Source organism: Stegostoma tigrinum, chromosome 32 (genome assembly GCF_030684315.1).
Source record: "Stegostoma tigrinum isolate sSteTig4 chromosome 32, sSteTig4.hap1, whole genome shotgun sequence".
Taxonomy (NCBI): Eukaryota; Metazoa; Chordata; class Chondrichthyes; order Orectolobiformes; family Stegostomatidae; genus Stegostoma; species Stegostoma tigrinum.
The window spans coordinates 31,879,887-31,894,711 of NC_081385.1; the positions used below are offsets into that span (position 1 = coordinate 31,879,887).

The 14,825-nt window shown below is 47.7% G+C and overlaps 1 protein-coding gene across 3 annotated transcripts in view; it reads left to right on the forward strand.

Moving 5' to 3' along the window:
* Positions 1-6,980: 6,980 nt before the first annotated feature.
* Positions 6,981-14,825, forward strand: part of chek1 (checkpoint kinase 1) — a 140,756-nt gene continuing 132,911 nt past the window's right edge. For 2 of the 3 annotated variants that reach the window (XM_048562436.2, XM_059638991.1), the window contains exon 1: positions 6,981-7,027. The gene's annotated coding sequence lies outside the window, so the exon portion shown is untranslated. The other variant, XM_048562438.2, reaches the window with a different exon arrangement.

Sequence of the window (14,825 nt, forward strand, 5' to 3'; positions counted from 1 at the left end):
AACAGGCCATTTGGCCCAACAAGTCCACACCGACCCTCCAAACAGCTTCCCATCCAGACCCATTCCCCTAATTTCCTATGTCTAACCCCCCCACTAACCTAAATATCCCTGGGCACTTAGTCTGGCTAATCCACCTAGCCTGCACATCTTTGGACTGTGGGAGGAAACTGGAGCACCCGGAGGAAACCCACATAGACACGGGGAGAATGTGCAAACTCCGTACAGACAGTCGCCCGAGGGTGGAATCGAACCCAGGTCCCTGGCACTGTGACGTTATTATTAAATCTCCTATGCTTTACCTTACACTTGTACTCACTGGTTATTCACCCTTCTACTCAGGGGAAAGTTTCTTCTTATCTACCCTAAGTATCCGCAGTGCTAACCACTGAGCCACCATGCTGCCCCAGATGTGCACATCTTTGGACTGTGGGAGAAAGCCCACGCAGATACGAGGAGAACGTGAAAATTCCTCACAGACAGTCATCCAAGGGTGGAATTGAACCCAGGTTTCTGGAACTGTGAGGCAGCATTACCAACCACTGAGCCACTGTACCAACCTAGGTAAATGACAAATTTTCAACTCTGAGTGAAAATTGTCTAAACCGTGGCCCCATTCTGTCAATGAGTCAGTGTATTTCTATTGTTTTATAGAAGTATTGAGAGAGCTAATTAGCTCAGTTAGAAACATGGAAACTAGAAGCAGGAGTAGGCCAATCAACTTTTGAATCAGCCCTGACATTCAATATGATCATGGCTGATCCTGTATTCAATACAATATCCCCACTTTCTTCTCATACCCCTTCTTCCAAAATGTCAAAATACATATCAATCTCTTTCTTGAATTTGCTCAGTGAGCTGGCTTCTGTAGACTTCTTTGGAGGTGAATTTCCCGGGTTGACCACCATCTGAGTGAAAAGCAGAAGTTGATGAGTAGCCTGTGATTCACAATAGTGCCAACAGTGTTGGGTATGGTTCTTGTTTCCACTGAGGGAGATTTGGGACCTTAGTCCTCACCCTGCTGTGGACAGTGAAAGGCAACAATCGTCTCTGAAAAAAATTTGCCTAGAAAATTACTCAGGATGAATCATCTGTAGACAATAACCTTAAGAGCTGCCTTCATGGAATTGAGAGAAGTGTGTTAATTAGACTTAATTCACCTATGGAACAGTGCATAGTAAGGCATGCCACCAGTCCTGATCCATTGCAATCTCTTTCACTATAGTCCAAGAAGTGTCATTGATCATTCTCCTTAAATATATTTGGTATTTTTTCATCCAGCGCTATCTTTTTATTCCTCTGGGAGATGTCCTGCCAACTGCAGTTAAGTTACATCAGAGGTGCCACCGACCAGTCCTGTGTAACACTTCCTTATTGGTGGTGTTGTTTCTTTAAATGCAGCCTAGGACCTTAGACTTCACAGTCTATGAATAAGGGGTAAGCCATTCAGGACTGAGATGTAGAAGAATTTCTGCACTCAGACAGTCATGAACCTGTGGAATTCTCTACCACAGAAAGCACACAGGGCCAGTTCATTAGATATATTCAAATGGGAGCTGGACCTTGCAGTTAAGGGAATCAAGAGGTATGGAGAGAAAGCGGCTGTGGGCCACTGAAATTGCATGATTAGCCATGATCATATTGAATGGTGGTGCAGGCTCGAAGAGCTAAATGACCTGCTCCTGCTTTTAGTTTCCATGTTTCTTTATTTACGCTGACAACCTCCTGTTTACTGCTCTCTTCCGTAACTCAGTGGTGTAGACTGCAGTTAGTACGATGATGTCAACTTCATAGCCATGCTGATGTCGTTGGAATCTCAATCGTATCAGGTCACTGAAAGACCAATTCTACACTGGTGATTCTTGAGCAGATCTTTGATCTCTACTTCACCCTATAATAGCACAGAAAGTATATCCAGCAAACTCCTTGTTACCAATGCAAAACTATTTAGTGTGAAAGTCAGTCGCTGGCTTGCAACTTACAATTACAATTATTTTCAAATTTTGATAATCCTCCCATGAAGCACCTTGAAATGCTTTACAATGTTATGGGTGTTACATCAATGGAAGCTGTGGTTGTTGTGTAGCACAGAAGAGGTGGTAGAATTGGGAACAATTATACTATTTAAAAGGTATCCCGATGAGTATATGAATAGGATGGGTTTAGAGGGATATGGGCCAAATGCTGGAAAATGGGACTGGATCATGAAATGGAGGTGTCGGTGTTGGACTGGGGTGGACAAGGTCAGAAGTCACATGACACCAGGTTACAATCACAAGCTATCAAAGTGCTGCTCCTTCATCAGGTGAAGTGGAGGGTAGCGCACATGCACAGAATTTATATGTGGAGAGATTATTGCAAAATAGGTAATTGTGAGTGTCAGAAGACAGTACAAATAGTGTGAATAGAGTGTCTAAAGGCTGAATGGCAAGTCTTTGCAGGTGATCAAAAGTGTCAAATGGTGTAAGTAAAGTGTCAGTAGCTGAATGGCAAGTGAAGGGATGACCTATGACCCGATTAATTAAGGCAGAGAGATAGCAACAAAAAAAAATCAAAACATAAGATGGTGCTAGAGACAAACCAAATGGCTGGAATAACATGATTGGTATAAGAGCGGCAAGATAAGGCGCTAGATCAGTTTAGGATATCTGGTCAGCACGAATGAGTTGGAACAGGAATGGCGGTGGGGAGGGGGTGGTGGTGTGGAGGGTGGGTCCTGTTTCTGTGCTGTATAACTCTATGTCTGTGACTATGACTTAAAATGAGACATGAATATAATGTGGTCATGTTTAGTAATCACATAAAATTTACCATGCTGAGTTCATGCAGTTACAGAGACCGGATTGTTGAATGCCAATTGGGAAGACTACAGATAAACTGAAGTTATTAAGTACGTGTCAATGGAAACAGTTTTAACAGGCTGCTTAAGTAACCTTTGCTGATGTATTATGCAACATCCTCAAAGTTGTTTTGGAGTCAATAGCTGTGCAGTGTCAAATTCTGCTCCCTGCCAATTTCACCAGCTCCTCCTAGATTTCTCTGGCATCACTTTCTGCCTCATTCAGTAAACAGCAACCCATTAAAAACAAGATGAACTCACATCACCCTCTTCCGACAAGCGCCTGCACTCAAGGAACTCGTTCCCCAGAATGCAGCACTTCCTCTTGAACTCACATGACCTCCCTTGCTACAAGTGACAGAAGAGTTCACTGATGCTGTACTGGGTTCGACTGAGTGAATGAACTCACTTCACCCTGGTGAAGTCAGCCAGTGAACTCGTCTCACCCGTGCCCACAATCCTTCACTGCAGACCTCCCAGACCACACTCGTGGCTGCATCATCACATTCTTGGCACAGCAGAGACAAAACGAAATCAGAACTGAGCACTAATGGGTCTGGCAAGATGCGACTGTGGGATCACATTACAAACATTGAAGGTAACTTAAATGTTGCCTTTGATTCTCAAACACGCCATTGTGCTATTTGAATAAAGGTAGCTTTGACTTTGTTTTATAAAGTAACTGTTTAGCAATGATTGCAATATATCAGTCTTCTGCGTAATTTAAAAATAAACAACTTTGTATTAATTTTCAGAAGTTTATTGCTGATCTTGAGCGTTCAATGAGTGGTAAATAGAATTTGGATTTCTACACAGCCTCTCACATTCGTGGGATACTCTGAATCCCTGCAATTACTGCTGAAGTACAGCCAGTGGTTTTTCTTTACAGGTAATTGCAGTAAACAAATTGTGCAAAGCATGACCCCAATGACAGCAACAATAGAACCAGTTAATCATTTCTGACTGTGTTTCTGGATGGAGGAACTTTAGGTTAGACATGAGAACTCCTTACTCTTTGAACAGTGCTGTATGATTTTCAGGCTCCACTTAAATTCATCCAAAAGATGGCACTAATGACAATTCAGCCCCACTGCAGCACTGCACTGAGTTGTTGCTGTAGAGTGTACACGAGATAAAAGTGATGCCGATGGAGGTAACTGCCATCCCACATCTGCCTAGCACCCTAATCCCATGCTTTCCTCCATATTTACCCTTTCGCGAAAGCTGTGATAGGGGCTGGGTCTGCTGCTAATGATTAAATCTCAGAACACATTCACTGACTGTTGCAAAATGAAGGTGTAGATTCCACAATGATTCTCTTTACCAGTGGATTCATAGATTCCTGGTCAGGCTCATCACATAAAGCAGATAACAGTACAGCTGAGGAACACGACCTTTGGTCCACCATTTCTGTGCCAACCATAATGCCATTCCAAACTAATCCCATCTGTTTGCACATGGTCTGTAACCCTCCATTCCCTGCCTGTTCATGTGTTTGTCTAAAAGCCTTTCAACTGTTGCTATCATATCTTCTTTTACCAACTCCCCTGGCAATGTGTTCCAATCACCGCCTGCATGGAAAACTTAACTCGCACATCTCCTTTAAACTTTTCTCGTCTCACCTTAAACCTATGCCCCTTGTACTTGAAATTTCCACCCTGAGAAAAAGGCTCTGACTATCCACCCTATCCAGGCGTCTCATAATTTTATATTATTCTAGCAGGTAGAAGCCTCTGACACTCGAGTGAAAACAATTCCAATTTGTCCAACCTCTCCTTTTGACTCATACATGCCAATCCAGGCGATATCCTGGTAAATCTCTTTTACACCCTCTCCGAGTCTAAAACAGGAGGTTCCTCCCCAGCAGTCTTCAGTGCAGAAATCATCTAAGGTATGTGAGGAATTTTTAATGCAATCAAGGCTGGAAGTAGGATTTCTCACACTGGTTGGAAAATCTGTGCTAAAACTCTTAATTAGGTGAAATGTAGGAAGGTCCCTGATAGGGCAGGAAACATGAGCCTTGAAATAATAAAAGAGTTGGTGGGGCAGGGCTAAAAGGAATGGTAAGTCCATAACCTGATTTCACCTTCTATAAATTAACAGTGTTACATTCTCAACTCTTCCCAGTCCTAATGAAAGGTCGTCATCCTAAAAAAATTGGGCTGGATTTTCATGGAGTTAGGGATACTCCACAAAGGAATACGCATGACAACAAGAATCCATTTCCAGAATTCCTGGCCATATTCCAGCACCAAGAATTTTTACCAATGTCTCTTAAGGACAGATGGGCCTGCACTTCTGGCCTTCTCAACTGCATAAGTGATATTGGAATGCCTTGGTCTACACCAATTTCAATGGATCCATCCTCAATTTAAAGGTCTCAAGGTTCTTTAGTAGATTTGTAGCTTGGGTTGTGGATGCTGTGGTTGGTTCACTCGCCAATTTGGTTAATTGGTTGGCAGACGTTTTGTTACCCTGCCGGGTAACATCATCAGTGCAGCCTCCGATGAAGTGCTGTCATGTTTCTCACTTTGTATTTAAACTCTGGGGTCCGTTGGATTTGATTACCCCATTTCTGGTTTTCCTTCACAGCGGTCTATGTATAGGGTCTATATGTGAACACCAACTAGCAACAAAAGGACACGACCAAAAAATACTCACTCATCTCCTTTCACATGGACAAGGAGAACAACCAGTTCGATTGGGACAACACCAGGATCCTAGGACAAGCTGAACAGACAGAAGAACGGGAATTCCTAGAGGCCTAGTTCTCCACCAAGAAGGCCATCAACAAGTGCATAAAACGGGACCATATACACACATCACTGCAAAGGAAAACCGGAAACGAGGTAATCAAATCCACATTTCCCAGAGTTTAAATACCATACAGGAAAACACAACAGCGCTTCATCAGAGGCTGCATTGTTGATGTTACCCAGCAGGGTAGAAGAAACATCCACAAACTAACAAACCATATCAGCGAGAGAACCAACCACAGCATTAAAGGAATGGGTTTACATCAGAACATTGTGACACATTGTCTGGATGAGGGAACTCATTTTCACAATGCCACTATCAGACTAAAATTCTCTGACCAGGCCTGCAACACCCTCTATGCCAAGTCCCAGAACATGAGGAGAGCCATTCAAACAGTGTGTCCTGTGCCCCAGCAGCACCTATGGCTTTATCAGAACTGTCTGATGCCCGTAGCCTTTACTCTTTTTTTTGACAAGAATTAGATTAGATTCCCTACAGTGTTGAAATAGGCCCTTTGGCCCAACTGCCCCTTGGAGCATCCCACCCAGACCCATCCACTATAACCCACACACCCCCGAACACTACAGGCAATTTAGCATGGCCAATCCACTGAGGCTGCACATCTGTGGGAGGAAACTGGAGCACCTGGAGGAAACCCAGGCAGACACAGGGAGAACATGCAAACTCCACACAGACAGTTGCCCGAGGCTGGATTTGAACCTGGGTCCCTGGCGCTGTGAAGCTGCAGTGCTAACCACTGATCCACCCAGCTGGCAACTCTTGTTAGCATCCAGTGGCTGCACTCAGTTGGAAAACAGTGTATTGGTCCTACCTCTGAATGCAGTCACATTGAGCTGGGGAATCTGAGATAATGGGAACTGCAGATGCTGGAGAATTCCAATATAATAACGTGTGAGGCTGGATGAACACAGCAGGCCAAGCAGCATCTCAGGAGCACAAAAGCTGACGTTACGGGCCTAGACCCTTCAACAGAGAGGGGTATGGGGAGAGGGTTCTGGAATAAATAGGGAGAGAGGGGGAGGCGGAACTGGGGAATCTCATGGCTCCCGCTCCTCTGATCCATGCACATGAAATGCGATTCAGTAATTCTGTTCTTGCTCCATTGATGCATTCCTGCCCTCTGAAAGTTATCAACATCCTCTGCTCATATTTACAATTTTGTTGCAATTAAACTGAATAACTATCCACCTAATTTCCAATTCGATGTGATGAAGTGACCCTGGTCTACCACACGATCAAATCCAGCTGCAGTCGCTGTGTCACTAACCCATTCAGAACAGCGCCAGCTTTGAAACTCCCGCCCGCGCTGACGGCACCGCCAGCCTCAAGCCCCCAGCAGCGCGGTGACGTCATTGCAACGTGTTGACGTTCGCAAGGCGCGAAAATCCATGGGAAGAGCGTTACGCAGAGAGAGTGAGTGTGAAAGACGGAGAGAGAAAGATGGGGGAATGAGTGAGTGAGAGAGAGAGAGGGAGATGGGGGAACAATTCAGTGTGTGTGTGTGGAAGAGAGGTGGGGGAATGGGGTGAGAGAGAGAGAGATGGGGGAATGAGTTGCTGTGTGTGTGAGAGAGAGAGAGATTTTGGAATGAATGAGTGTGTGTGTGTGTGAGAGAGTGTGATGGAGGAATGAGTGACTGTGTCTGAGAGAGAGAGAGATGGGGGAATGAGTGACTGTGTCTGAGAGAGAGAGATGGGGGAATGAGTGACTGTGTCTGAGAGAGAGAGATGGGGGAATGAGTGACTGTGTGTGTGAGAGAGTGTGATGGAGGAATGAGTGACTGTGTCTGAGAGAGAGAGATGGGGGAATGAGTGACTGTGTGTGTGAGAGAGAGAGATGGGGGAATGAGTGACTGTGTGTGTGAGAGAGAGAGATGGGGGAATGAGTGACTGTGTCTGAGAGAGAGAGATGGGGGAATGAGTGACTGTGTGTGTGAGAGAGAGAGATGGGGGAATGGGTGACTGTGTGTGAGAGAGAGAGATGGGGGAATGAGTGACTGTGTGTGTGTGAGAGAGAGAGATGGGGGAATGAGTGACTGTGTCTGAGAGAGAGAGATGGGGGAATGAGTGACTGTGTGTGAGAGAGAGAGATGGGGGAATGAGTGACTGTGTCTGAGAGAGAGAGAGATGCGGGAATGAGTGACTGTGTGTGTGAGAGAGAGAGATGGGGGAATGAGTGACTGTGTGTGTGAGAGAGAGAGATGGGGGAATGAGTGACTGTGTGTGTGAGAGAGAGAGATGGGGGAATGAGTGACTGTGTGTGTGAGAGAGAGAGATGGGGGAATGAGTGACTGTGTGTGTGAGAGAGAGAGATGGGGGAATGAGTGACTGTGTGTGTGAGAGAGAGAGATGGGGGAATGAGTGACTGTGTGTGTGAGAGAGAGAGATGGGGGAATGAGTGACTGTGTGTGTGAGAGAGAGAGATGGGGGAATGAGTGACTGTGTGTGTGAGAGAGAGAGATGGGGGAATGAGTGACTGTGTGTGTGAGAGAGAGAGATGGGGGAATGAGTGACTGTGTGTGAGAGAGAGAGATGGGGGAATGAGTGACTGTGTGTGTGAGAGAGAGAGATGGGGGAATGAGTGACTGTGTGTGTGAGAGAGAGAGATGGGGGAATGAGTGACTGTGTGTGTGAGAGAGAGAGATGGGGGAATGAGTGACTGTGTGTGAGAGAGAGAGATGGGGGAATGAGTGACTGTGTGTGTGAGAGAGAGAGATGGGGGAATGAGTGACTGTGTGTGTGAGAGAGAGAGATGGGGGAATGAGTGACTGTGTGTGTGAGAGAGAGAGATGGGGGAATGAGTGACTGTGTGTGAGAGAGAGAGATGGGGGAATGAGTGACTGTGTGTGTGAGAGAGAGAGATGGGGGAATGAGTGACTGTGTGTGTGAGAGAGAGAGATGGGGGAATGAGTGACTGTGTGTGTGAGAGAGAGAGATGGGGGAATGAGTGACTGTGTGTGTGAGAGAGAGAGATGGGGGAATGAGTGACTGTGTGTGTGAGAGAGAGAGATGGGGGAATGAGTGACTGTGTGTGAGAGAGAGAGAGAGAGAGAGAGAGATGGGGGAATGAGTGACTGTGTGTGTGAGAGAGAGAGAGAGATGGGGGAATGAGTGACTGTGTGTGTGTCTGAGAGAGAGAGAGATGGGGGAATGAGTGACTGTGTGTGTGTCTGAGAGAGAGAGAGATGGGGGAATGAGTGACTGTGTGTGTGTGAGAGAGAGAGAGAGAGATGGGGGAATGAGTGACTGTATGTGTGTGTGAGAGAGAGAGAGAGATGGGGGAATGAGTGACTGTATGTGTGTGTGAGAGAGAGAGAGAGATGGGGGAATGAGTGACTGTATGTGTGTGTGAGAGAGAGAGAGAGATGGGGGAATGAGTGACTGTATGTGTGTGTGAGAGAGAGAGAGAGATGGGGGAATGAGTGACTGTATGTGTGTGTGAGAGAGAGAGAGAGATGGGGGAATGAGTGACTGTATGTGTGTGTGAGAGAGAGAGAGAGATGGGGGAATGAGTGACTGTATGTGTGTGTGAGAGAGAGAGAGAGATGGGGGAATGAGTGACTGTATGTGTGTGTGAGAGAGAGAGAGAGATGGGGGAATGAGTGACTGTATGTGTGTGTGAGAGAGAGAGAGAGATGGGGGAATGAGTGACTGTATGTGTGTGTGAGAGAGAGAGAGAGATGGGGGAATGAGTGACTGTATGTGTGTGTGAGAGAGAGAGAGAGATGGGGGAATGAGTGACTGTATGTGTGTGTGAGAGAGAGAGAGAGATGGGGGAATGAGTGACTGTATGTGTGTGTGAGAGAGATGGGGGAATGAGTGACTGTATGTGTGTGTGAGAGAGAGAGAGAGATGGGGGAATGAGTGACTGTATGTGTGTGTGAGAGAGAGAGAGAGATGGGGGAATGAGTGACTGTATGTGTGTGTGAGAGAGAGAGAGAGATGGGGGAATGAGTGACTGTATGTGTGTGTGAGAGAGAGACAGATGGGGGAAATGAGTGACTGTGTGTGTGTGTCTGAGAGAGAGAGAGATGGGGGAATGAGCAACTGTGTGTGTGAGAGAGAGCGATGGGGGAGATGAGTGACTGTGTCAGAGAGAGATGGGGGATTGATTGACTGTGTGTCTGTGTGTGTGAGAGAAGATGGCGGAATGAGTGACTGTGAGAGAGAGAGAGAGAGAGAGAGAGAGATGGGGGAATCAGTTGCTGTGTGTGTGTGAGAGGGAGAGATGGCGGAATGAGTGACTGTGTCTGAGAGAGAGATGGGGGATTGATTGACTGTGTGCGTGTGTGTGTCTGTGTGTGTGAGAGAGAGATGGGGGAATGAGTGACTGTGTGAGAGAGAGAAAGATTGGGGGAATGAGTGACTGTGTCTGAGAGAGAGATGGGGGATTGATTGACTGTGTGTGTGAGAGAGAGATGAGGGAATGAGTGACTGTGTGTGTGTGAGAGAGAGAGATGGGGGAATGAGTGACTGTGTGTGTGTGAGAGAGAGAGATGGGGGAATGAGTGACTGTGTGTGTGAGAGAGAGAGAGAGATGGGGGAATGAGTGACTGTATGTGTGTGTGAGAGAGATGGGGGAATGAGTGACTGTATGTGTGTGTGAGAGAGAGAGAGAGATGGGGGAATGAGTGACTGTATGTGTGTGTGAGAGAGAGAGAGAGATGGGGGAATGAGTGACTGTATGTGTGTGTGAGAGAGAGAGAGAGATGGGGGAATGAGTGACTGTATGTGTGTGTGAGAGAGAGACAGATGGGGGAAATGAGTGACTGTGTGTGTGTGTCTGAGAGAGAGAGAGATGGGGGAATGAGCAACTGTGTGTGTGAGAGAGAGCGATGGGGGAGATGAGTGACTGTGTCAGAGAGAGATGGGGGATTGATTGACTGTGTGTCTGTGTGTGTGAGAGAAGATGGCGGAATGAGTGACTGTGAGAGAGAGAGAGAGAGAGAGAGAGATGGGGGAATCAGTTGCTGTGTGTGTGTGAGAGGGAGAGATGGCGGAATGAGTGACTGTGTCTGAGAGAGAGATGGGGGATTGATTGACTGTGTGCGTGTGTGTGTCTGTGTGTGTGAGAGAGAGATGGGGGAATGAGTGACTGTGTGAGAGAGAGAAAGATTGGGGGAATGAGTGACTGTGTCTGAGAGAGAGATGGGGGATTGATTGACTGTGTGTGTGAGAGAGAGATGAGGGAATGAGTGACTGTGTGTGTGTGAGAGAGAGAGATGGGGGAATGAGTGACTGTGTGTGTGTGAGAGAGAGAGATGGGGGAATGAGTGACTGTGTGTGTGTGAGAGAGAGAGATGGGGGAATGAGTGACTGTGTGTGTGTGAGAGAGAGAGATGGGGGAATGAGTGACTGTGTGAGAGTGAGAGATGGGGGAATGAGTGACTGTGTGTGTGTGAGAGAGAGAGGGGGGAATGAGTGACTGTGTGTGTGAGAGAGAGAGGGGGGAATGAGTGACTGTGTGTGTGTGAGAGAGAGAGAGGGGGGAATGAGTGACTGTGTGTGTGTGAGAGAGAGAGATGGGGGAATGAGTGACTGTGTGTGTGTGAGAGAGAGAGATGGGGGAATGAGTGACTGTGTGTGTGAGAGAGAGAGATGGGGGAATGAGTGACTGTGTGTGTGAGAGAGAGAGATGGGGGAATGAGTGACTGTGTGTGTGAGAGAGAGAGAGAGATGGGGGAATGAGTGACTGTGTGTGTGAGAGAGAGAGAGAGATGGGGGAATGAGTGACTGTGTGAGAGTGAGAGATGGGGGAATGAGTGACTGTGTGTGTGTCTGTGTGTGTGTGAGAGAGAGGGGGGAATGAGTGACTGTGTCTGAGAGAGAGATGGGGGATTGATTGACTGTGTGTGTCTGTGTGTGAGAGAGAGATGGGGGAATGAGTGACTGTGTGTGAGAGAGAGAGAGATGGGGGAATGAGTGACTGTGTGAGAGAGAGAGAGATGGGGGAATGAGTGACTGTGTGTGTGAGAGAGAGAGGTGGGGGAATGAGTGACTGTGTGTGTGAGAGAGAGTGGTGGGGGAATGAGTGACTGTGTGTGTGAGAGAGAGAGGTGGGGGAATGAGTGACTGTGTGTGTGAGAGAGAGAGGTGGGGGAATGAGTGACTGTGTGTGTGAGAGAGAGAGGTGGGGGAATGAGTGACTGTGTGTGTGAGAGAGAGAGGTGGGGGAATGAGTGACTGTGTGTGTGAGAGAGCGAGGTGGGGGAATGGGTGACTGTGTGTGTGAGAGAGAGAGGTGGGGGAATGAGTGACTGTCTGTGTGAGAGAGAGAGGTGGGGGAATGAGTGACTGTGTGTGTGAGAGAGAGAGATGGGGGAATGAGTGACTGTGTGTGTGAGAGAGAGAGAGATGGGGGAATGAGTGACTGTGTGTGTGAGAGAGAGAGATGGGGGAATGAGTGACTGTGTGTGTGAGAGAGAGAGATGGGGGAATGAGTGACTGTGTGTGTGAGAGAGAGAGATGGGGGAATGAGTGACTGTGTGTGTGAGAGAGAGAGATGGGGGAATGAGTGACTGTGTGTGTGAGAGAGAGAGATGGGGGAATGAGTGACTGTGTGTGTGAGAGAGAGAGATGGGGGAATGAGTGACTGTGTGTGTGAGAGAGAGAGATGGGGGAATGAGTGACTGTGTGTGTGAGAGAGAGAGATGGGGGAATGAGTGACTGTGTGTGTGAGAGAGAGAGATGGGGGAATGAGTGACTGTGTGTGTGAGAGAGAGAGATGGGGGAATGAGTGACTGTGTGTGTGAGAGAGAGAGATGGGGGAATGAGTGACTGTGTGTGTGAGAGAGAGAGATGGGGGAATGAGTGACTGTGTGTGTGAGAGAGAGAGAGAGAGATCGGGGAATGAGTGACTGTGTGTGAGAGAGAGAGAGAGATCGGGGAATGAGTGACAGTGTGTGAGAGAGAGAGAGAGAGATGGGGGAATGAGTGACTGTGTGTGAGAGAGAGAGAGAGATGGGGGAATGAGTGACTGTGTGTGTGTCTGAGAGAGAGAGAGATGGGGGAATGAGTGACTGTGTGTGTGAGAGAGAGAGAGAGAGATGGGGGAATGAGTGACTGTATGTGTGTGTGAGAGAGAGAGAGAGATGGGGGAATGAGTGACTGTATGTGTGTGTGAGAGAGAGAGAGAGATGGGGGAATGAGTGACTGTGTGAGAGTGAGAGATGCGGGAATGAGTGACTGTGTGTGTGTCTGTGTGTGTGAGAGAGAGAGGGGGGAATGAGTGACTGTGTCTGAGAGAGAGATGGGGGATTGATTGACTGTGTGTGTGAGAGAGAGAGGTGGGGGAATGAGTGACTGTGTCTGAGAGAGAGATGGGGGAATGAGTGACTGTGTGTGTGAGAGAGAGAGGTGGGGGAATGAGTGACTGTGTGTGTGAGAGAGAGTGGTGGGGGAATGAGTGACTGTGTGTGTGTGAGAGAGAGAGATGGGGGAATGAGTGACTGTGTGTGTGAGAGAGAGAGGTGGGGGAATGAGTGACTGTGTGTGTGAGAGAGAGAGGTGGGGGAATGAGTGACTGTGTGTGTGAGAGAGAGAGGTGGGGGAATGAGTGACTGTGTGTGTGAGAGAGCGAGGTGGGGGAATGAGTGACTGTGTGTGTGAGAGAGACAGGTGGGGGAATGAGTGACTGTGTGTGTGAGAGAGAGAGGTGGGGGAATGAGTGACTGTGTGTGAGAGAGAGAGAGATGGGGGAATGAGTGTCTGTGTGTGTGAGAGAGAGAGAGATGGGGGAATGAGTGACTGTGTATGTGAGAGAGAGAGAGGTGGGGGAATGAGTGACTGTGTGTGAGAGAGAGAGAGAGATGGGGGAATGAGTGACTGTGTGTGAGAGAGAGAGAGAGAGATGGGGGAATGAGTGACTGTGTGTGTGAGAGAGAGAGAGAGAGATGGGGGAATGAGTGACTGTGTGTGAGAGAGAGAGATGGGGGAATGAGTGACTGTGTGTGTGAGAGAGAGAGAGAGATGGGGGAATGAGTGACTGTATGTGTGTGTGAGAGAGAGAGAGAGATGGGGGAATGAGTGACTGTATGTGTGTGTGAGAGAGAGAGAGAGATGGGGGAATGAGTGACTGTATGTGTGTGTGAGAGAGAGAGAGAGATGGGGGAATGAGTGACTGTATGTGTGTGTGAGAGAGAGAGAGAGATGGGGGAATGAGTGACTGTATGTGTGTGTGTGAGAGAGAGAGAGAGATGGGGGAATGAGTGACTGTATGTGTGTGTGAGAGAGAGAGATGGGGGAATGAGTGACTGTATGTGTGTGTGAGAGAGAGAGAGATGGGGGAATGAGTGACTGTATGTGTGTGTGAGAGAGAGAGAGAGAGATGGGGGAATGAGTAACTGTGTGTGTTAGAGAGAGAGAGAGAGAGAGAGATGGGGGAATGAGTGACTGTATGTGTGTGTGAGAGAGAGAGACAGATGGGGGAAATGAGTGACTGTGTGTGTGTGTGTGTGAGAGAGAGAGACAGATGGGGGAAATGAGTGACTGTGTGTGTGTGTGAGAGAGAGAGACAGATGGGGGAATGAGTGACTGTATGTGTGTGTGAGAGAGAGAGAGATGGGGGAATGAGCAACTATGTGTGTGTGAGAGAGAGTGATGGGGGAGATGAGTTACTGTGTCAGAGAGAGATGGGGGATTGATTGACTGTGTGTCTGTGTGTGTGAGAGAAGATGGCGGAATGAGTGACTGTGAGAGAGAGAGAGAGATGGGGGAATCAGTTGCTGTGTGTGTGTGAGAGGGAGAGATGGCGGAATGAGTGACTGTGTCTGAGAGAGAGATGGGGGATTGATTGACTGTGTGTGTGTGTGTGTGTGTCTGTGTGTGTGAGAGAGAGATGGGGGAATGAGTGACTGTGTGAGAGAGAGAAAGATTGGGGGAATGAGTGACTGTGTCTGAGAGAGAGATGGGGGATTGATTGACTGTGTGTGTGAGAGAGAGATGAGGGAATGAGTGACTGTGTGTGTGAGAGAGAGATGAGGGAATGAGTGACTGTGTGTGTGTGTGAGAGAGAGAGATGGGGGAATGAGTGACTGTGTGTGTGTGAGAGAGAGATGGGGGAATGAGTGACTGTATGTGTGTGTGAGAGAGAGAGAGAGATGGGGGAATGAGTGACTCTGAGAGTGAGAGAGAGAGATGGGGGAATGAGTGACTGTGTGTGTGAGAGAGAGAGATGGGGGAATGAGTGACTGTGTGTGTGAGAGAGAGAGATG